At 37.1% G+C, this 25144-nt stretch overlaps 1 long non-coding RNA gene across 1 annotated transcript; it reads right to left on the bottom strand.

The window, feature by feature from the left end:
* Window positions 1-24327: 24327 nt before the first annotated feature.
* LOC133872432 (uncharacterized) lies at window positions 24328-24766 on the bottom strand. Its single transcript, XR_009901024.1, has 2 exons — window positions 24685-24766; window positions 24328-24538 (listed from the first exon to the last, which is right to left on the bottom strand). It is a non-coding gene; the product is annotated as an uncharacterized LOC133872432 (long non-coding RNA).
* Between the last annotated feature and the right edge of the window lie 378 nt (window positions 24767-25144).

Below are 25144 nucleotides of genomic sequence, written 5' to 3'. Positions count from 1 at the left end.
GATTATCATTCTACGTGTGGATCTAATCAGAGTCCTCATCATATGGTTTTTATTATGGAGAAATACTATTTTTTCTTTTCCTGTTCAATTTCATTCAATTTTTTTTTTTTCAAATTTACCATTGAATCTATATGACTCACATGTAAGTCTTATAGATCCAATGATGAATTTGAAAAAGAGTCGGACAAGAAATATACAAGAGTTGAAAGAATAGTAGGTCTCTTTTATTATATTCCCTAAGATCATCTATTACTCTTAACCAAAATGTTAAAAGAGAAAAGTTAATAGCAAACCACAATTAAAAATAAAAAATAAAATAAAATGTAGTGTTAGAATAGGAAAACAAACTTTTACTTGTATTAAGAACATATATATTTATGGAGTTCGTTGACAAGAATATATAACGCAAGAAAACAAGCTTCTTCGCTTTTTTCTTTTTTTCTTTCACTTGACACGTTAATTTATTACTCACCACTACTCGCCAACTTGTCATTATCTTCCCACGTTCATAAAAATAAGGGGTTTAATGTCTAATTGATGTCATGAGAGGAGATTTTCTCTTAACTACTTATATAATGAAGGGATAACTTCATAAAAGGGTATCGAATTATACGCTGTTTTGATGGAAGGATACCGAACTAGCAAACGTTTCAAACTGGAGAAGCCAAGTATCCAAACCTCTCACTTAAGGGTATTCTGTCAGGATTCGCTGTTAAATCCTGATAAAGCCCCCATCACGTGCGACGCACGTGATTTACTTAACCTAAACTACCTGTTATGCCCTTCACCTTAACTTTAGGTTTTTCACTTAATATTCGGCCGTTTTTTAGCTCTCCTTTCCCATTAAATTTTTTTTTCAACTCGATTTCGAAGTATCCCGAGTCCCGAACTCCCCATCAGTACTCTTGCAAGAAGAACCCTAACAGTGCTGCTGTGATTTCATTTGTTTCACCAATATACATTGCGATTTGCATCACAAAGGTTTTCTTTTTGACAGGTAATGAACTATTTTGCTCTTTTAAGTGTAAAAGTTTAGTGATTTAATCATAATCTGTTAGATTGAGATCCTTTATTTTGTAAATTTGTTTACGAAATTTAGGTTTTATCAAAATGTTGCATGTTACTAACGTTATATTTGTCATTATTTAGGTTTTCTCAAACTTTTTCCGTTGTGTGATTGATCTTGTTTCGGGACCATGTGTTTCGCCACTTTCAACATTTAAGTCTTCTTGATGTTGCCGAAAGGTTGAATATTTTATATGGTTTGTGGTCCCGTTTTGTCTTGATTATCTTGTTTCGGGACCATGTGTTTCGCCATTGCCAACATCTGGGTCTTCTTGATGTTGCCAAAAAGGTTGAATATTTTCTATGGTTTGTTGTGATTAGTGGGCCCTGATGAATGTGTCAGTTTCGGGTTTAGACCTAAAAAGTGCTCTGTAATTTTTTATTTTTTATTTTTATTTTTTTGTCTTTATTCAATCCTGTAATTGGAATAAAGTGAACCCAATGTCTTTATTTAATATTGTAGTATTCTGATTGGAATAAAGCTAATGTCTTTACTTTGTTTGTTTTTGTCTGCTCACTAGGACTTGTCATTGTTTTTATCAATTTGTAGGGCAGATAATGTATCCATAATATATGATGTTTGAGGTGCACCACGGTGGTCAGTTTAATAAGGAACATAGGTGCACCTATGTTGGTGGGGATGTGGCACATTACCCTGACCCATATGACAGAGACAAGGTGTCATTTATTGAGGTAGGGGGAATAGTTAAGTCTTATGGGTATGGTTATGGTGACGTAGTTTATTACAATATACCTAACAAGAGTCTAGATGAAAGGCTAAGACTTTTATCTTCTGACCATGATGTCCTTGAAATGGTGGAGCACCATAATGGGCATGGACTTGTAGAGTTATATTTGGTTGCGTTTGGTGGAGTTGATGTAGATGTAGATGTATGTGGAGAAGAGGATAGTATTGATGAGGAAGAGGAAGAAGAATATGAGAGACAGACTGTATATAGAACTGATGCATTTTTGGATCAGGTTCTAAGTGATTACTCTAATTCATTTGAATTAGATGGTGAGGACCATACAGAGTATGGAGATGCAGAATTGGGATTAGATGAAGATGTACAATTAGAACAATAAGTTGGTGTAAATCAAGAGTTGGGAGTAGAACAAAAAATTGGTGTAGATCAAGAGGTGGGAGTAGAACCAGAAGTTGGTTTAGGTGAAGAGGTGGGATTATCAGCAAAAGATGGTGTAGATGAAGATGGTGAGGATGAGGTTGCATAAGATGATGATGAAGAGGGTGAGGATGAGGCTGATTCAGAAATGGCACGAAGTGAAATACTGATCTCCCATTGTGCTATAGATGAAGAGGGTGAGGGTGAGGTTGATTCTTCAAAACGGTTGTGTGTCACCAAGAGGCTGCCATTTAGTAAATCTGATTTGGGAAATCCGATCATGCAGCCATGGAACACTTTTTAGGTTGTGTTTGAGTTTAGAAAAGTCATTAAACTGGCCAATGTATTGAAGGGGAGTGTCTTGGCATACCAAAAGAATAGTAAGATGAAACTTATTGTAGTGTGCGCTGTAACGCCCCGCTAATGAGTGCCAAATATTGTATATTTGGACCCCTTAATTTGCATGTTCTAAACATTTAGTTTTGTTATTTTCTATTTTTTTTTGTTAGTTTTGGTGTTTTAGTGTTTTGCAGGTCATTGAGAGAAAATAGCTATTTTTATGTGGAATTGCAAAGAAACGGGAAAACAAGTACATTCTGATCTGGTGGTTCGAGCACATTTCTGCCCAAGAAGCTCGAGCGAATTTCAAAAGAAAAGAAAAATAAAAAGGAAGAAGCTATTTTGTAGAAGAACAAAAAGAAATGAAAGAAGAAGAAAAAAATTGAAGAAAGCCAACGTGTGTGGGACCAAATAAAAGAAAAGAAGAAAAGAAAAGTGGGAAAAGAAAAAGAGAGAAGTGAGGGTAGAGGCATCATTTTTGGTCTTTTGTTTCTAACTCTGGCAGCACCATATAAAAAGAGAGCTTTTCTTTTGTAAAAAGGGGAGAGTGCGTGTGGAGAGGCGCAAGCCTGCAGCCTCCAATTGAGGGTCTTCTTCTTTATATGTTTTTTTTTTTTTTTTTTTTGTTCTTTGTAAGACTCTTAGTTTTTAGTAAAGTTTAGCATGTTATTTTTAGTCATGAGAGGCTAAAATTTCAACTAAGGTTGAAGATGAAGCCTCACCATTGATTAGATTTTGTATTTTCATGTTTTGTTCATATAATCCGAATGTATATTCATTTCAATTCAATTAAAGGATTAAAACATATTCTTTTAATTGATTGTTTCGATTAATATATATGCAAATGTTGGATATTCAATGTTGAAAAATAAATGGACTTCTAAATTTAACAGTGTGTGTGAACAGTGTGCAACAAAATATTAAATGCGGAATTTAAAGGAGACAAATATTTTGTTGACGAAGTGGAAACTCAATTAAGAGAAAAACCACTCCGGGGCAGCCAAACCCAGGATATCCACTATTCAGAAGACAAAGCTAGATACAAAGCAGTAACACTCACATACCCTTGATGCAGTGGTCGTACCTTGCTCTTTGACGTGTAACCCAACACGAACGCTTCCCAACCAGGTTCACCAACCTAAAGGGGTCTTCAATGGAATCCTTTACCTTAGGGCCAACCTCTAAGATAGATTTCACAGCTGATCAAATCACACACTTGGCAAGGCTTTAGAGGAAATATCACGTCTCTAAGCTGTAGAGAATTCACCACCGAATTCTATATTGAAAGTATGCCTAGAGCCTCTTATTTTTAGGCTTAGGAAACCCTATTTTGAGTCAAAAATGGATTCTGTGGCACGCACGTCCGGATGGGAGCCAAGGCCGTCCGGACGGGTCAAGTTTTTCTTGTCCGGAAAGTAATTCTGGAATTTTCTGAAGGCCCGTCCGGACGGGCAAATATTTCCTTCCGGACGGATGCCGTCCGGATGCTTCTAGGGTCCGTCCGGACACTCAAATTACAGTATTTTTTCTAAGCTTTCCAATGAAGCCAATTTCGTCCCAATCTGATATTTGAGTAAAACGTTATGACCAAAATACTCGAGGGTGTCCGGACGGCTTGACCGAGCGTTCGGACGGTCAACTGCAACCGCCTCTCCAAGATAGCGCTGAAAGCTTCCATAACAAGGCCGTGTCCGGACGGTGTTGCCCTAGCGTCCGGACGGTTGCATGTAACGCCCCGCCTTTTACAAAAAGAAATGTGCACATATATAAATTGGCAGCGGAATATATTTTTTTTTTATCCAACAGACTTGAAAAGAAATAACACATCAGAGCTTCTAACTGAAATACCTCAAAATAGATATATAAAGTGTAACTGAATAATTACACATAAGATAGTATTTGTGCCATACAAGGCACATATAATTTACAAGCTAAAATAACTAGAGTATAGTTAATACACACCAACAGAAATATAAATATCATTCTCAAGATAATATAATAAAGGACTGGAACACAGCAGTCCACAAAATGGAGGCATCCCAACCTCAAACACTGCTATGAAGATCACCTAAAGGTCTGGACAATCCTGATACTCATCTTCTTCATAACATGTATTAATATATAACACAGAGAGAAACAATAATACAAAAATACCTAGTGAGTCCACTGTTTTCAATAATATGATGATTACTGATTTAATTAACAATATACGATGCAATGATATGATGTAATGACAGTTTTATATGCACAGTCTTATTTATTTTCTTCTTGCACTCCTCTCATACCAGGGCCATTAAATCCCTGTTCGTTTAAGCGGCTAGTTATTGGAGCACAGACTCCCTTACCATGTTTTCTTAGCTTTTCCGCACTAGTAGTCAAAGTAGCATACTTAGTACATTGGTCATCCCGACAACCAAGTACATTGACCATCCCGACAGTCAATTAAGTAGCCATAACTTGCCTAGCACATTGACCATCCCAACAGCCAACTTGTACTTATTATTGTTTTTCGCACAGGCGGTATGCCTGTCCATTGGTCATCCCAACAACCAACTTGTTATTAATCCTGCATCAGAATTATTAACAGTATGCAATATACTATTCCTATGTATATAATTAAATAAAGCAGAAATCACAACATTATAGAAAACAACCACGTATGATCCTCAGTGAGTAAGAATACTCACAGTTCTTTCCTGCTTCAGAAAGTATTCACAGAAATGATAACTGCATAATTATATACATCCAATAATAAATTAGTATAAAATACTAAGAGCTTATTTTGACACTTTCATCACTTTCGACTTTTAACCCGCTTAGCCCAATTCTTAATATCGCTTAGATATTAAATCAGCATAAAATAGGTTAATTATATTACCACATATTTTATGCGGACATTATTACGGCATTTATTAATTAATATCTATAATACCCTTTAAGTAAAACGGCATTATAAAAGCTTATCTATTTTTACACCAAATCAACATAGTGCCTCCATTAATATAGTTAATGGGTTTTATATTTTAAAAGTACACAAGCGGTACAATATTAATAATCCTTATTTTAATCTTATAAATTTTGGGTGGAATAACGGCATTAGTGTTACTAATGCCTAAAAATACTTTTAGAATTTTGGGCGGCATAACGCTTTTGTAAAATATTACTTTTTACTCGGGCATCACAATGACGTGATTTATTGATTAAATACGCCATTTGGAATACCCTGTTAAAACATAATTTAAAACATTAGATACTTAAAATAATAAGTATAGTAAAATCACAAAGTATTTAAAATAAAATTAATAACTTAAAAATTACATAAAATAAATCAAAGCATTTAATTAAAAACTTACCAAATATTCATTCTTATATATATATACAAAAGAATTAAACTAAAAAGGGCAGATGATGAAAAAGAGAAGTGGTCCATTTCCTTTTGTCTTATTTATCTATTAAGTTGACTAACCAAAATAAAAGGAGGACTTACGTGGGAAAGAAAAGGAGATGGGTCCATTTAGAATTGTTCTTTACTTCCTTTTTGTTCTCTTTTCTTTGCTTTTCCCAAAAGACTAAACAGACAAAAGGAGAGAATGAGCAAGAGAGAGAGAGCTGCTGGAACTAGAGAGAAAAGAGGTCTCCAATTCTGTCTTGATGCAACCAGAATACAAAGAAGAAGAAGAAGGACAGTTTCTGCAGAAAACAAGAACAGAAAAGTGAAGAGAAGGACTTCACTTCTTTGCTGAATTTTCTTCTTTCTTGTTAATGCAACTGGCCAGGAGACGTGAGGGAGAGTTTCGGGTTTGTCACTTCAAGAGAGAGAAGAATGACTTGGAGGAAGGGGAGAGCTGCTGCATTAAAATCCATAGAGAACAAGAGAGGAACAGAGTTCCTGCTAGAAAAATGGAGAGAAACCGAGAATGAAGAAGAGAGAAAGCTGTGCGTGAAATGAAGGGAGGTGCTGCACTCTTCTTATACACGCATGGAACGGTGGAGATTGCTTGAAGCTGGAATTGATCTAATGGCTAGGAGTCATGCTTGGGCAGCAAGTTGATGTGCTAGAGGAGATGAATCACGTGGTGGAAGAAGGTTCTCAACTTGGTAATAAATATATCTTATCTACAACAAACTAACATTGAGTTTCAACTAAGTTTCTAACTTAGTTTGCTGGCCGGTTCACTTGTGATTACTAGAAGCTGGGTATTAACGTGAAGGCTGGGTATCTTCAACGTGGGCTGGGCTGGGTTGCAACGTGGGCTGGATTAGGGGCTGGGTTCTTGGAGAATTAAAATGGCCCATTAATAACATAATTGAATTTTCGTTCTATTCAGAGGTACAATTTTTTGTGGATGTTTTCGGGTACTAAATGGAGTCCAAAAATTATGAAATTCGGAGGGTAGTTAGAGGACTTCGAGATGAGCGTTCTGGCTTTTGAATTGACCAAAATGGAGTCCGTTTGATCATGTTTCCGTTATTCCAAAGTTTAAGGTCCGTTTGAGTTTTTATCAAATTAAAACTATAAATGCTTCTAAATGAATATTTTATTTCATAAATATTATATATTCTTTTACCTTATTGTTAGGTTTTAAACAAATTTTAAGATATTTTATTTAATATCTTAAAATACAGGGCATTACATTGCACTTCGACTGCACGAAATTACCATAATAAGGCTTGGAGCGTCCGAACCTTGAATGCCAACGTCCAGACGGTTGAACTGGTGCACGCAATTTCCATATATGAAGCTTGATCGCCCGGACCATGAAGGCTGACGTCCGGACGGTTGAACTTGGTATGCACGTTCTTGCCTTATAGAGGACATCGTCCGGACAGTAGCAGTTGTCTTCCCATAACTGTGTCTTGAGGCAGAAACCCTATTTCTTGTCAAACACTGAATGGCGTCCGGACGGTATAACCACGTCGTTCGGACGGATGCGCTGGAACACTGGATTTTCTCGAACTCTGAAGAGCGTCCGGACGATTTGCCATTACGTCCGGACGGATGCAATCTTGAACTGTTCGAAGCTTCTAGACACTGATGGGCGTCTGGACGGATGTTGCTGACTGATGAGCGTCCGGACGGAATACCACGTTGTCCGGACAGCTGACAGGGAACCGAAATAAATCCTTGAAAACTTCACAGAATCTTCTCGAAGAACATAGCTGAAAAGTAGACTCTGGATAAAGCAGCATCCCTGTGAAAGCAGCAACATTACATAGAAGTGATTTTGTCCAACAGAATGCAGCCAACACAAAAACTAACAAATGTGTTTCATCCAACAGATACGTTGAATTTTTTTTATTTAATTTGGATATCTATTATGATTTGTTAATCAAACAGATACATTGGATGATTTGAAATTAAATTGGATATTCATTGTTATTTCTAAAAATGATGTATTCATTGAATCTTTTAATTGGTAATTTTACGAAAATTAGAGCATGCATAGGATTTTATTGCAATTCGCATGTATGAACAAACATGAGATTCATACATGCGAATCTGAAAACCTTAGTGTTTTTTATTTTTAATTTTTTTTTAATTCAGTTTTATTTAGTTTATTATTTTTAAAACCCCAAAAATTGGAACTAGGTTGAAATAGAATTAGTTTAAATAGAAATTAATTTTCGCAACACAATTACATGTGGATTCGACCTCGCACTTGCACATACACTATATTGCAAACGATTCGTGTTCTTGCGAGTATTTTAAAACTCACAACAAGTTTTTAGTGCCATTGCCGAGGAAATTGATGATTTGTGAAAATTAATTTTTGTTTGAATTGATTTTATTTTTCTACTAGTTTAGGTAGACTTTTGTTTTATTTTTCTTCTTGCAATTTTTTTTTTTATCTGTTTATGTTTTACTGTTTAGCCAAAAAAAAAAAAAAAAAAAAAAAACAAAAACAAAAACAAAAACAAATCATTGTTTTGCAACTCTGCCGAAACTTCATCCACCCATCTTGCGTTCGAACGCACATCCACAGACTGCATCAAAACGGATCAGTACCTGAAATTTTGACAAGCTTATTTTTGGTCCATTTTGTGAGTTTTTAAGTTTTAGTTTTTAGTTTTTGGTATTTTTTTTTTTGTTTTTATGCTTTTGTGTTAGTTTTCATTTTTGATTTTATATTATTTATGTTTGTTTATTTTATCTTCTTTAAAAAGGGAAAAAAAAAAAAAAAATTTGGTTCCGTTTATTATGAATTGTTACCCATATGGACCATGTTCATATTGCTCCAATCTTTATCATAGTTCTAGTAACTGTCCATCTTGGGGACTGTTCTGCAATTTTTCATATGAGCAAATGAACATGGTTAGTTTGTGATTTGCTGCACTCTGTTGGACAAAATCACTTCTATGTAATGATGCTTATTATAAGGGGATGTTATTTTATTTAAAGTCTACACTTCAGTTATGAGCTTCAAGAAGACTCTATACAAGATTCTAAACAGTGTAGTTCAGTTCCCTTGCATCCGTCTTGACAATGTGGTTTTTCGTCTGGACGCTCATCTGTCAAACCATCATCCGTCCGGACAACGAGATCTTTCCTTCCGAACGTCCCTCTATGTCCAAAAGCTTTGAATTGCTCTCGGTTGCATCCGTTCGGATGTCTTAGCAACACGTCTGGACACCTTTTAGTGTTCGACAAGTCAAAAGATTTCTTTCCAAAATACAGATATCGGAAGACAACTGTAACCATCCGAACGACGTCAGACTCCATGGTCCGAATGCTCAGGCCTTAATATGGAAATTGCGTGTAGCTGAAGTGTAATTGTTTGGACTCTAGGGAAACACCGTTCGGGTGCGGCCCTACTCGAGAAAGATTTTCAAGCGAATTTGAAAAGTCGATTGCACAGTTGTCCTTCCAACCGCCGCCTAGGAAAATCGCATTAGACACGATTTAGGTTTCTGTAGCCTATAAATAGAGGCCCCTAGGCATGTAATTTGTAGAGAATTTGGTATTGAATTCCATAGAGCTTAGAGAGTTTATTTTAGGAGTTGTTATGCTGATCTGCTCACTCTCTAGCCGTTGCCGTTGTGTGCTGTTCTGTGTTGAAACTTAAGCCTATCTTAGGGGTTGGCCACGAGGTAAAGGATTCCATTAAAGACCCCTTCAAGTAGGTGACTTGGTTGGGAGGCGTTAGTGTTGGGTTACACGTCAGAGTTCAGGGTATGACCACTGGCATAAGAGTATGTGAGTGCTGCTGCTTTGTAACTAGCTTTGTCTTCTGAATAGTAAATAGCTAGGTTTGGCTGCCCCGGAGTGGTTTTTCTCTTAATTGAGTTTCTACTTCGTTAACAAAATTCTTGTGTCATTTAAATTCCACTGTTATATTATTTTGTTAACACATTGTGCACACACACACGGTTAAAATAGAAGTCATCTATTTTTCAAACATCAATGTCTCCAACCTAGGGTTTGAATCAAATTCAAATTTTTACAACCCGGACTAGAGCAACCATCATGATTTCTCGTGGCAAGCTCAAGCCATGGGACATTGTGCTCCACAATTTCATGAACTGCACCATCTTGAATATCCGCAATTTGAAAACCAAGTCTTCCATCCTTCATCATATGATCATTTTCCTAAAAAATCTTCATTGAAAGACACACTGAAGGAATTTATGGAAAGAACTCGTCAATCCACCATTCAAGTGCCACAACCAGAGTCATCATTGGAAGATACTCTCAAGGCCTTCATGCATCTCACAGGCCAATCTTTTAGTGATGTGAAGAATGCCACTATGGCCAACACTTCAGCGATTGAAAGTTTGGAAGGACAGCTTGATCTTCTGATTGCTGAGTTAAACAGAATGGAGGAAGAAGAGCTTCAGAGTCAGTTGATGGTTAAAAGACATTACAAGATTGATGAGGATGATTCCAGCAATCCTCATCATGAGCATGTCCTAGCCCCCACCACACTTGAGAGTGAAGAAGTTGTTCGGGAGATTGTTAATGAGCCAAGTCTATAAGATCCTTGGGAAGAGAGGTTTGCTCATCTTAAAATTGATTTGGACCTTGACATGATACATGAGCAAGCTGAGGCCTTATTGGATTCCACTCCTGAGATACGACCTAAGAATGAGGAAACCACTGAGATATCATTCCCTAACACATCTTCATCAGCAGCTGAGGAGGAAGATAAAGATGAGCACTTGGATCGTTTGAGCACCTAGAGCTAATTGAGCCACCATTAACTCCAAATTTTTCCAATGACAAGGAAGTGAATACTGAAGCTCATTCCTTCATCATCATCCCCCTTGAGACACTTCATGAGCCTCAAGCTTCAGTTCATCAATGCCTCAAAGAGCCATTTTATGATAAACTTGTCAAGGATCTATGCACACATGGTCACAAATCTAGGAACCATCTTTCTAAGAAGATCCTTTGAAGCAAGCAAGTAGGCTACCAGAGACGGCGACACATTCTTCTAGAGGGCTATCAAATTCTAAAGAAGAAAGGGTGGAAGGCATTAGTTGGACATCCAAATGATCTGGGAAAGCACTGTAAAATTTTTTTTCCATTTTACTTTCCGCACATTTTCTTTCTTTCCTTTTTCATTTAATTTCTTGTCATTTTCTTTTTGACAGCAATTAATGAAAATTAAAAGACTTCTAATTTGCTGTGTGTGTGCGCACAATGTGTAACAAAATATTGTAAATGCTGAATTTAAAGAACACAAATATTTTGTTAACGAAGTGGAAACTCAATTAAGAGAAAAACCACTCCGTGGCAGCCAAACCCAGGAAATCTATTATCAGAAGACAAAGCTAGAACATAGACAGTAACACTCACATACCCGACGCAGCGATCATATCTAGCACTCTGACATGTAACCTAATATGAACGCTTCCCAACCAAGTCTCCTACTTGAAGGGGTCTTCTATGGATTCATTTACCTTAGGCTCCTTCCTAAGATAGACTTCAATTATAAGCACAGCAACAGCACCACGGCAACGGCTTGAGAGTTAGTAGATCTTAACAAATTCTTCCTAAAATATACTCTCTAAGCTTTAAAGAATTCAATACCGAATTCTATATATAATACATGCCTAGAGGCCTCTATTTATAAGCTACAGAAGACTTAAATCGACACTGATTCGATTTTCTCTAGGCGGCTTCTGGACGCAGGTTGAGGCTGTCCAGATGGACAACTGTGCAACCGACTTTCCACAACGCGCTTCATGCAATACCATATCAGGGCCACGCCTGGGCAATGTTGCCCTAGCGTCCGGACGGTTACACTTCTGCTGCACGTAAATTCCATAATAAGGATTGCGTCTGGACGGTGGTACTTTGACGTCCGGACGATTGCAATTCTTCACCACGTCTTGCCTTATCAAGGATAACGTTCGGACGGTGTTGCCCTGTCGTCCAGATGGATGCAGCTGTCTTCCCATATCTATGTCTGAGAAGGAAATTCGATTTCTTATTGAATTTTGATAAGCGTCCGGACTTGTTGCCATGACATTCGGACTGATGCAACCTTAAATTGCCAAATCTTCTAGACATGGATGGGCGTCTGGAAGCATGTTTTGGCCGTCCGGACGAAATCTTGGGATCCGACTTCTCTAACTTGCAATCTACACAGAATCTGTTTTTGAGCACCTTGAACCACTTTTCTAAAATGAAGACTTTGAAAGAAACGGCATCTTTGATTAAGTAGCAACATTACATAAAAGTAATTTTGTTAAACAGAATGTAGCTAATCACAAACTATCAAACTCCTCATTTGGCTATTCTGTGACAAAAATCACTTGACAGATTTAAAAATACATTCCCAGTCCAAAAACAAAATACACTCCTCCTTTTTGTCTCAGAAGGACAAAGGGTAAAAATAGAGTATATATATATATATATATATATATATATATAAAAATCAGCTAAAAAATTACTCTCCCTTAAAGTCTTAGTAGGACAAGGGTAAATAGGGTAAATAAAACCCAAAGTTATAAAAGTTTACAAATATCCAAAACAAGAAAAATAAAATTGTCTCAAAATAAATCAATAATACACTAAAAATAATAAAAGTCAATCATCGTCATCAGGGGATGGATGATGATGCTTAAGACACTCCTGGATGTCAAGCTGGCACTGCTTCACTCGAAGGTTGATAGAGCAAACCTCCTACTGCATAGAACTCATTCCCCCCTAAATAGACTCCAAGGCAGCCAGAATCTAAGCAAATCCTGCATCATACTGTGGAGGTTGAGGAGCAGTCTAAGAAGAGGAAGCTCCAGTAGGTATCTCAAACTGAACTGGTGGAGGAGCTTCATCTTGACCTTTATGCCTCAGCTGGGCATTTGACTTCATGAGGGTTTGATTGCCAAGGGGGTCCTGTATTCTCATCTTGGGCTCTACAGAGACGTCTAGCTCAGACTGAAGAATGATCTTCATGACCAAGCAAGCAAAAGGAAGCCTTGTAGAGTGATCATCTCTCATCTCTTGCATACGGTTGAGGATGTGCTTGCACAAGCAGTAAGGCATCCTCATACACAAAGCATACAAAAATTGAGCCTTCTTCAAAACAAGCTCACTCCTGCCAATAGTGGACCATAGATTATGCTGAACAATCTTCGCAAGCAGGCGGTGTAGAGGGGAAAAGGCGCTGATTTTGATGTGAGCATGTGCTTGCTCCTCGCCATGTGGATGAGCATGAAAGAAATCCCTAAGTTGATCCAAAGAAGGAGGCGCCAAAACCTTATAGAAGGGATTTGTTGAAATATGAAGCACAGGTACACCAAGAATCCTGCTGATGACCTGAGAATCAATTTGGAAAATATGCTCCTGAACAGTGGACTAAAGTATAATGCCACTATTGTCATCCTGTACCACCTCCAGGTTCCCATAGAATTCTCTCACCAGCCTGAGAAGCACAATGCAAGCATAGTTGTAGAGGTATCCCAAGTGATAGGTCTGAATAATATCATCAATGATATCCAGAGGTGCCACCATGACATCTACTCGGACCACATTCCTTTCTGGGATTGCTTGCCTATTCTCAATTCTGGTCCTGGTAGCAGCTATGCCTTCTTCTGTCCTTTGATGGATTCTATGCTGAGAATTGCCAGAATTTCAGCATTGTTAGTCCCCAAAAATTTCAGCATTATAACGGCTGTACTTTGGACTTTCCCAATAAAAATACATATACAATAGATATCCCAAAATAGTCCAAATAAATGATAGAACAAATATCCCAAACTCAGCAGCAGAGAAAATAATCAATATCATGCAAGATTCATCTCAAACATATTCCAAACTATATCTTAAAAATCTAACAGTTAAAAAGAACTGAAAAAAAAAAAGAAAAGAAAAAAAGAAAGCAAAAGTTAGAGCAAAATACTTGGAGTGGAGAGAGAAAGCACAAGAAGACAAAGTAGGATGAAAACTAGTGAGAAAATACGAGAAATTCGCACAAAAGGCCAAAAAAACAAGTGAGAAAGTGAGAAGTGCGGCGGCGATGAAGAAAAGATGTGATTTTAAAACCTGTAGGGTACCTGTCCGGACGCGCAACTTACTCGTCCGGACGGCCACTGCCAAATCAGCACTTGGCAGAACCGTGCACGTCCGGACATTTCATTTAACCATCCGGACGTCTGAGTCGCACGCATCCGGACCCAAGAGGAGGACCGTCTGGATGCTTGACAGAGAAAATCTGAAACTGGAGGAAAATTTATAGAAAAACATTTTTCCCTAAAAATAGCTTTAGAACATGCATGTATAATCAACTGATAAAGCAGTCAAATAGCATTTCAAAAATATGCAAAGATATAATTGAGAGTTAAGTATTCAATTTGCACAAATTTCCCTACAAATAGAAATTTGAAATAGATTCCTCAACTCATGCAATGCGTGTGTGTGTGAAAGCTTTTTCAATAAGGTATGAAGTTCATTGATATGACTTAAAGCACCTGAATTTTCTAAACAAGTGAGAAAATCAATGATAGATCAATCAAAAGTCAAACCATATTTTACTAGGGCCTATCCACCCTCATCTGATACACTCTCTCTAAGCTGCATCACTTTTCTTTTTACTTAGTCCTTTAGTGAATGTCTATTTCCACAATGATTTGGTTATTGACTGTTTCTTTAGGGACAAATTTAAGAACAGATTTACAACACAATAAGCACTGGATCTTTTTATTTATCCATATTCATTGATTTTGAATGCTTTTTATTACTTGGATCTTTTTCTTTGATAAGTCACAAATATTGTATATTTGGACCCCTTAATTTGCACTTGGTAAATCTTTAGTTTGGTCAATTTCTAATATCTTTTGCAAATTTTAGTGTTTATCGGGTCATTGGAAGAAAATGGCATGCAATCACGTTTGTTGGGCGAATTAATGGTTTTATTCTGAGAAAGCTTGGACAGATTTTTTTCTCCACAACAATGCAGCACACGTGAGGCCTCAAACCAGCAGCTCCAAAGCTGCTGGACAGCAGCTCATGCACGTGAAGGGCAGCACCAAGGACAGCAACATGGAATGGAAAAGTTGGAGCTGCTGGACAGCAGCACATCACCATCTCCACACGGCAGCTTCTCCAAGGACAGCAGCCCTCTCTCTCTCTTGTCTCCCCATGCAAGTCTCTCCTAACAAGGCCAGCACCGAATCTCCAAGCAGCAATGATAGCAACTCCCAAGATGGACAGCTCCCAATGCTGTCAAAGCTGCTGGACAGCAGCACTTAGTGATGGGCAGCACATGGAGGGCAGCACACTTCCATCTTCAAGGCTTGGACAGCTCTTGCAGCTCCTGAAAGGGACAGCACCTGCTGGACAACCTTCTTCCACGCCACCTGCAGCAGCCCCCATCCTCACTTCCCCACACGGCAGCTTGTCCAAGGCAGTTGGAGCATGCACCTTTCGGCCAGCAGCTTACCCAAGGACAGCATGCACACATCTTCAAGGCTTGGACAGCTCCTGCAGCTCCTGAAAGGGACAGCACCTGCTGGACAACCTTCTTCCATGCCACCTACAGCAGCTCCAAGCTCCTAGGACAGCAGTCCACATCAGGGCAGCAGGCACCAAGGACAACAAGGCAGCAGCCCCATCCTTACACCTTCAATCGGACAGCCTTGGACAGAAAAGCAGCACGGGTTGCTCCATTCCCCAAGCTGGCAGCAAGGACAAAAAGAGAGAAAAGGGGAGAGCTTGTTTCAAAAAAAAAAAAGAGACCACGCCCATTTGTAAAGGGGTGGGAAGCTCCTGGAAGGGCAGTGGATAGTAGGCTGTTGGAGGAGAATTCCAGCACAATTTTTCCAACTGTTTTTCGGTGGACAGCAAGGGGATGGACGACTTTTCAACTCCAAATTCTCAAAGGACCTCCATGTATGGGTAAAGCTCTTCCTAGGGTTTTGATAAACCCTATCCAAGTATCAATGGCTTAATTGTGTTTTATTTTGGGATATTTATTTTGGGCATTGATGATTGTATAACTATGAGAATTACATTTTTGTAATTGGTTTTAAAGTTAAATGCAATCATGATGAAATGTTTATCTAGAAAGCTTATCATTTTGATTGTGCTCAAATTATGTTAATTGTTCAAAAGATGGTAAATGTAATGGTTATGCAATGATATTATTTGAACATGCAACAAGAGGTTTTGATAGTTCATGCGTAGGATAGACAAATGATGCTACACCCTACCTTAGGTAGATGATTTGTACTAATCTTAGAATGGGCTACACTTAATCATTGTTTGCATGTAGCTAAGTTAATAAATTTGATACCTCATGCCTAGGATGGACGGATGATGCTACGCCATAGCTTAGGTAGATGATCCGTACTAATATTAGGATGGGGTATGCTTATTTTTAATGATGGTATTTTTTTGACACCTTGTTGTGCGCTTGACAACCGCACACGGGTAATATCATGCCTATAAAGAATGTACCATATTAATGTGATGGCCATTGGTACAAGGATAGCGGTGAAATCAATTCCCTAGTTTCCTATATCATTTCATACAACTTTAATTTACTTTGTAGAATTTAATTTCTGTCAGTAGTTTACAACTTGAAAATCACAAAAACAACATACTTTCCAAAGGATAAATTAGGACCGATTTTATTAAAGCTTGATGCATGCAACCAATACATTCCCTGTGGATCGACACCCTCAATATAAACATTATCCTACAACGATTCGTTCTATTGTGAGTGGTATTATTATTGAAGTAAGAAAAAATCACATCATTCTTTATCCATAAGCACTGGATCTAGGTTCAACTAGCGAATTGGTCAATTTGACTATCTTATCAAAAGAAAATCTCTCTCATAAGAATCTTCAAAAGCAAAAAGTCAGAGAGAAAAGAAAAAATAAATGTACCTTAGGGGAGCTTTGGATAGTGCATAATTTTCATCACATGAGAAAAGTAACTATCTAGCATTAAGATGCACAGGAGAACTTTGCAGGCATCCGGTATAAACTCTCAATCATATATAAGCATAGGCAATCATTGCACAATGACCAGAGATATCAGGCAAAAACACGTAATATCTGAAAAATTCTGCATCTTTTCCCCCAATTTTTTTTTTTTCTAAAAAAAATCAACAAAAATAATAAAAACATGCTTCAAAGGTAAAGAAACACAACTAAACCTAGCATGTATGGTAAAATCAAACTTGTCCTCAAGGAGAGAGGTTCAGAAATACCATGATAGAAAGACAGCCGCTCGACGTGCATTTTCTGTCATCCCCAAATAGTACATGCAGAAGTTTCTCAAGAACAACAAGAGAAATAGGGGGATAAAACAATAATGGTTCCTAGATTGCAAGGCAAGCAAAAACATGTCAAGGAGAAAATAATGCAATGCAATCAAACTTGATGCTCTAGGATGAGGAACCAAATCCTAGGCATGTGTACCCTCACCATCTATGTGAGTCCACTCCCCTTCAAGGGGTGAATGCCTTCATCCTTTCTGACCGATGCCTGCCTTCCTGGTGGTAGTTATTGACAGGCCTTCATCTGGTGGTCCATCCACTTTATCATGCTCTGCATCCATAAGTGCATCCCTTTATAGAATTGATCGCTCTCAAGCTTCTGTGGCTTCTTCATGTAGTGCCTTGATTTGTTTGTCTTGGATTTGCCATTATGATTGGTAGGAACAAATTGCTGCTTGTTAGTTTTTGTGTTAGCTGCATTCTGTTTGACAAAATCATTATCATGTATTGTTGCTGATTTCATAAGGATGCTGTTTATTTCAGAGTCTTTAGATATTTAGAGTGTATTTCTCTGATATGGAAAGAGCTTCACTTTGACAAGTTGAAAGTGTCACAAGCTTCAAGCTATAAGGCAATTTCAGTGTTCAATGAAGATTCTGTGCAGATTCCAACTCAAAGAAGTCGGATCCCAAGCTTTCGCCCAGACGACCTAGTATAACGTCCGGACGCTCATCAGTCAGCAACATCCGTCCGGACGACGAGAACTTTCCATCCGAATGCCCATTAGTGTCTAGAAGCTTTGAACTGTTCAAGGTTTCATCCGTCCGGACGTAATGGAAAATCGTCCAGCCGCAATTCAGAGTTCGAGAAGAATCCAGCGTTCAAGTGCATCTGTCTAGACGATGTGGCAATACCGTCCAGATGCCATTCAGTGTTCGACAAGTAATAGGGTTTCTGTCTCAAACACAGATATGGGAAGACAGCTGTAACCGTCCGGACGATGTGTGTTCCCGTTCAAACGCTATCCTTGATAAGGCAAGTCGTGCAGAAGAAGTTCAACCGTCCGGACGCTCAAACTTTATTATGAAAATTGCATGCAGCGGAAGTGTAACCGTCCAGACACTAGGGAAACACCGTCTGGACTCCTTCAGTATTTTGATCATAACTTTCTACTCAAATATTGGATTGGGAAGAAATCAGCGTCATTGGAAAGCTAACGAAAAATGATACAACTTAATAGTTTAGACGGCCAATAGAAACGTCCAGACGGAAAGATAGTAGTGTCTAGACTGCCTGCCAAAATTCGAGAAGTTTTCAGACACGGAAACAGTTGACCATTCGACGCCCAAGTCTACCGTCCAGACGCGCGTGCCAGAAACTCCAATTCTGACTAGAATTAGGTCTTGTAAAGCCTATAAATATGAGGCTCTAGGCATGCATTATGTACAGAATTCGGTAGTGAATTCCTTATAGCTTAGAGAGGGTGTTTAGGGAGAAATTGAAGATCTGCTAGCTCTCTGGCTGTTTCTACTGTGTGATTTGATCAGCTGGCCCTAAGGTAAAGGATTCCAGGAGATCTATTTGGGAGGCGTTCGTGTTGGGTTACACGTTAGAGTTCAAGGTACGACCATTGCATCAAGGGTATGTGAGTGCTACTACTTTGTAACTAGCTTTGTCTTCTGAATAATGGATATCCTGGGTTTGGCTGCCCCGGAGTGGTTTTTCTCTTAATTGAGTTTCCACTTCGTCAACAAAATATTTGTCTCCTTTAATTCCGCATTTAATATTTTGTTGCACACTGTTCACACAAACAGTTAATTAGAAGTCCAATAATTTTCACTGCTGTTGCCGCTGATGCGGTGGAGCCTGATACCATGGAGCCTGATGTCGTGGAGCCTAATGCTAGGCCAGAGGTTTAGTGCCAAAAGTAGCTTGTCTTGGCACCTCTTTCTTGACCTTTGTTGCTTTGAGAAGGGAGCACCGAATTGACCTAGCCTTCTGTTTCCAAGGCAGCACCGAACGCACAGATTCTTTCCAATGTTAGTAGTAGAGAAAATAATTTGTGTTGACCTGGAGCACCGAATTGACCTAGACGATTTTCTCCAAGGAAAGAATAGCCCCAACAATTCACAGCACCAAAAATAGACAACTCCTGACTTGGTAGCAAGAGAGACACGCGTCCTTTTTCTTGAAGACTAGAGGCGCTGAAACCCTAGAAAAAGTCAGTATATATATATTGGTCTTTCTCGTAGAAGGTCTGTGTGGGTGGTGGGGGGAGGCGCAAGCCTTGAGTAACATTTTTACGTCCCCAGCCATACCTGTAGCCGATTCATGTGTTTTTGAATTTTTCTTAAATAGAAGGCTAGTTTCTCTTGTAATTAGTCATTAGTTTTTATGTTTTTAATTAAAGTTAGTATCTTGAATATAGTCATGAGAGGCTAAATTCTCAATTAATGTTGATGATGAAGCCTCACCATTGAAGATCAACAATATTTTCATGTAAGTTTATACAATCTAATTTTATGAGTTTTTGATTTATAATTGTTCTACTTCAATTTAGTTATTGAGATGAATCTTGATATTTATTGTGATTTACGGATACATGTGATGATTTGAGATAGTTTCATTTAATTAATTGCTTAGGTTTTTATTTATCAAAACGTTGGATATTCATTGTATTTCGTTTTACAGATACATTTGATGATTTGGTTTAAACAGGATATCTTTTGTGATTTGTGCAAAAAACGAATTCATTTTATGATTTAATTAATTTTTGAAGCATACTAGAACATACATAAAATTTGTATGGTGATAACTTCAAATATGTATTGACGAATATGAGAATATGTTGCTATGATTTGGTAGGTGTGGATTCTAAAGCCTTAGTACCTTATCTTTTGATTATTTTTACTTTATTTAGTTTTTGTTTTCTTTTTATCATAAATCAAATCATTTTTGAAACTAGATTGAAATAGAAATTAATTTTTACAACACAATTCCATGTGGATTCGACATCGTACTTGCACACACTATATTGCAAATGATTCATGCGCTTGCGAGTTAATAAAATTTGCACAACAAATTTTTGGCGTCGTTTGATGATTTATGAAAATTGATTTTTGTTTGAATTGATTTTATTTTCTACAAGTTTAGGTAGGCTTTTTATTTTTTTATTTTTTTATTCTTCTTTCAATTTTTGTTTTATTTTTTTTTATTTGTTTCTCTTTTACTATCTAATTAAAAAAAAAAAAAAAAAAGATTTTCTTTTCTTTTCTTTATTTATCATTGTTTTGTAATTCTGCCGAAACTCCATCTGCATATCAATGCACATACGCTCGAGCACAACTGCGATAAGCTCGAGCGCACTCGTGGTCAAGGCAACAGTGATCCAGTTGAGCGCACTTGCGCTCGACAACTTCACGCATCAACTCAAGTGCATCAGTGCCCATGGCAGTAGAAACAGACGGATCAGCGCGCATGCACTCGAGTGCACATCCACAGACTGCATGATAACGGATCAATACTTGAAATTTTGCCAAACTTATTTTTGGTCCGTTTTGTGAGTTTTTAAGTTTTAGTTTTTAATTTTTAGTATGTTTGTTCTGTTTTATGCTTCTGTGTTAGTTTTCATTTTTGATTTTATATTATTTTTTTTTGTTTATTTTTTTTTAAAAATAAAAAATAAAAATTAGTTCATGTTTTAGGTGGGATATTTGCATAGTAAACGGTGTAAATTTAATGCCGCTTACTATTCAAGCGGCATAAATCTTATGCCGTTTAGCAACACAAATTAGAAAATTGTGCCGTTTAATATACAAATGGCATAAATTGCTACCGTTTGCACAGTAAGCGTTGTAAATTTACACGGTTTACTGTACAAACAGTAGCAATTTAATGCCATTTATAGTTTTTTTTTTATTATTATTTTTTGCAAATGGCAGCAATTTATGTCGTTTACTGTACAAATGGTGTTGATTTGTGCTATTAAATTTGTACAATGATTACTCCAGTGATGAAGACAATGATGGTGTTGAGAAACAGTCTACCCCGGGGTTAAGATCCATTTCTGGGGATGATCTAGGTGATTCCTTCTCACTTGAAGAGCAGCCAAAGACCAAAAAGGGCTGGGTTGATGAGGTTCTTGAAAGAATGGATGAGAACAATTTTGAGAGTGAAGGTTGTGATTCTTCCAGTGATTCAGAAACTGTTGAATTGTGAAGTTGTGTGCTAAGTGACATCGTTGGACAAGAGAGTTGTGAAGTTGTGTGCCAATCTCATGTGTTTTGGTTTGGAGACATCATTTAACGTTTGAATGCAAGCTATGTTTTTTGAATCGTGTTATTGACAATAGAACAATTTATTTGCATTAGTATTATAGTTTAAGTTATATTTGAATAATTGTAATGATTATGATCATGTTGGTTGTTTAAAATATACTATTTGTGTATCCTAACTTTAAGCAATGTTTATCAAGTTGTATCGGTTGATTTTTTGTATCATGTTGGTTGTGAATACATTATTTGTGAATCAGCTAATTAAGTTTTTTAATTGGCATAAAAAAAGAAAAATATGAGAAAAGCTGGAAAAACAAAAATATGTCGTTTACAACTCAAACGGCATAAAATTTAATGCCGTTTACCATTGAAAATGACATTAAATTTAATGTCGTTTGAACAAAAAATACAAAAATAAAAAATAAAAAATAAAAAAAAAATACAAAAATACAATCAAAGATTAAGAAAGGGATCAAACACCACCAATACTGCATAGCCTATTTATTTACTTTCTTCGATCATACAATATACATACGCAGTCACAACCGTACACGTGAACAACTTATTTTAATAAGACAATAATAATCTCTCTTTTTTTCTCTTTTAGGCACCTACAAAAAAAATTGTATTTTGCCACTTGCAGGTCGCCAAGTGTACGGAGGCCATACATGTGGCAAGTAGGTTACCACGTGTAAATGGCCACGTGTGCGAGGCGTGGTAGATCCAGTTGTTGCGAATTGTATAATTTGCCGCGTGTACAGTAAATACACGTGGCCACTGTGCCACATGGCCCATAAAACACATGGCTGACAGTCAGAGACGTGTATCTTACACGTGGCTGACAGTCAGCCGCGTGTACTGTGAAACAAACAGAGAGGGAGATAGAGATCTAGAGAGATATTAGAGAGAGAGAGAGAGAGAGAGGGTACTGAACACCTACCGTTCAGTACTGGCCGGCCGGAGTTAGAGGGAAAGAGAGATATTGAGAGAGAGAGACAGAGAGACAGAGAGAGAGAGAGAGAGAGAGAGAGAGAGAGAGAGAGCGAGAACTAAGCTAAGAGAGCTAGAGAGAGGGCGTGTCACCGGAGGGAAGGCCGGAATGTGCAATGGTCGGGGAGCTGGCCGGTGGTACAGTTACGGAGAAGGAGAGAGAGAGAGAGAGAGAGAGAGAGAGAGTACTGAGAGAAAGAGAAACACGAAATGGGTAGCTTCCTCTGGAAGCTACCCATTTAACTAATATATATATATATATATATATATATTTGAAATATGTGGCCAGGTGGCGCGCGGGAATTGTCCCGCGCGGCGCACCTGGCCCAATTAGGCCACGTGGCCAATCAGGGACGTGGAATAATTCCACGTCCCTGCATAGGCGACTTGTACTTGCACTACACGTCGCCATTTATAATTTTTTATACATTTATGGGAAATATATATATATATATATATATATATATATATATATATATATGTTTACATAAACACAAACCCTAACCCGAGCCTAAGTGTATGTACTATATATAGTGCTAAACCCTAAGCCCTAAAACAACTATGTTTTAGGGTTTATATAAACTCTAACCCATTAAACTAAACCCTAAAACTAAATCATAAACCCTAACCCTACGTATATATACTGTATATATAAAATTCTTAACGTGAATATTGTATAATATTTTATGTAAATTTAAAATACTATATATAAATATATATTTTTTTGTGCTATTTGTAAATCGCAAATACGAACCCTAACCCTAAGAGTATGTACTATACATAGTATGCATAAATATAGTATTAATTATAGGTATTGTATTTTGTTATACATTTTTATTTTATACAAGGATTGTTAAGGCGATAATGTACCTAACACAATATAATATATATATATATATATATATATATATATATATATATATATATATATATATATAGTATATCTATATATCAAAATTATGGTTTAGTTTTGTACAATATAATATACATATAGCATTAAACTAGGGTTAGGGTCATATTAGTAAAGTATACAATATTTAACACTTGTATATATATATGTATTAGGTATATATATATATATATATATATATATATATATATGCCATAAACCCTAACCCTAAGTGTATATTTATACTTTATATAGCCATAAGCCCTAATCCTAAGTGTATGTACTATATATAGCCATAAACCCTAACCCTAAGTGTATGTACTATATATAGCTATAAACCCTATATATAAAACATAAATTTAAGGTTAGGATATATATAGTAATAATATTAAGATTTTTTTTAAAAATAAAAAAATTAAATTAAATACAAGAATTTATATGCATAGTGTACATTTCAAGTCATTATGCATGTATATAGTAATATTAGTATGCATAGTGTACAAAACCTTAACTATATTTGTTTTTTTTTATTTTTTGAAAATAAAACAGTTTGCCATGTGTCATGGAGACACGTGGCACACATATGGCCATGTGCCTAAATTACACGTGGCCATTCGGCCACGCACATTGGAACACGTGGCCACATGGCCGCGTGTAAATAATCCACTCGGCCAGACGGACACGTGTAATAAATACACGTGTCCAAACTGCCACATGCATAAATACACGTGGCCTGACAGACACGTTTATAAATCCACGTGGCTATTCGGACACATGTATTTATTACATGTGGCCGAACATCTCCCAGCTGCATGTTGCCACGTTGTCAGTATGACACGTGGCTTTCTGGCCACGTGGCTACAGTAACCGCTATTGTAGCCACGTGGCGAATGCCTTTGTTTTTTGTTGTGAGCTGTGGTTATTTTGAAGTAAATACTTTCAACTGGAAATACTTTTTATGCCAAAACAAATGCAGCTCAATTAATCTCATTGTATATATCTGGATAGCTCGGCCTCAAGGATTTATTACGTACGCTTGTAAATACAGACGCACTTCCCGAAGAAGCATGCTCCATTACTTGCGCTCTCCAATTCCATACAAGTATTTCTACAATTGGTCGACGACCTAAACCACCGACATTTTCCCTTGAATATTTTGCTTTCTTCAATATATGTATCTCCTAGCTTCTACAATAAGAGAGATTTGAAGACAGCGTGAGAGAGAGAGAGAGAGAGAGAGAGAGAGAGAGAGAGAGAACGTTTAAAGGTTATATATATGTCAGATGCTAAATACGAGCATAGCAAAAAAATAAAAAATAAAACGTACTACTTACTTCCATTCACAGGAAAGATAGAGATGAAGAAGATAACAAAGATAAAAATGGATATTCTACATTAAGCCATGCTTCTTCTCCCTTGTGCCAAATACAATGGGAAAAAAGAGGTATTTATAGCAAAAGTTACTTCGTTTCTGGTTTCGATTATGCTAAATACCGCACCAATTAAGCTGTGAACTAGCCTCCAACCATTGGGTATTTCTAAGGGTTATATTTAGATTTGAGAAAGGAAAAAAAAAATGTCTTATTGACCTTTTGTGCTCCTTCATCGACCGTAACATATTCTAAAATGTTTCTTACTTTTTGCTTTTAAAATTAGAAATTAGTCTATAAAATAAGAATGTATGTTGTACCTTAAGTTTAATGTAATCAAAAAAAAATATCAAAATCATTTTTTAAATAGGTAGAACAAAAATTGTGCTCTATTAGAACAGTTGACTGCGTGCATGCTTAGATA

The sequence above is a fragment of the Alnus glutinosa genome, chromosome 7 (genome assembly GCF_958979055.1).
Source record: "Alnus glutinosa chromosome 7, dhAlnGlut1.1, whole genome shotgun sequence".
Classification (NCBI taxonomy): Eukaryota; Viridiplantae; Streptophyta; class Magnoliopsida; order Fagales; family Betulaceae; genus Alnus; species Alnus glutinosa.
This window is presented reverse-complemented; position numbering and strand designations above follow the sequence as displayed.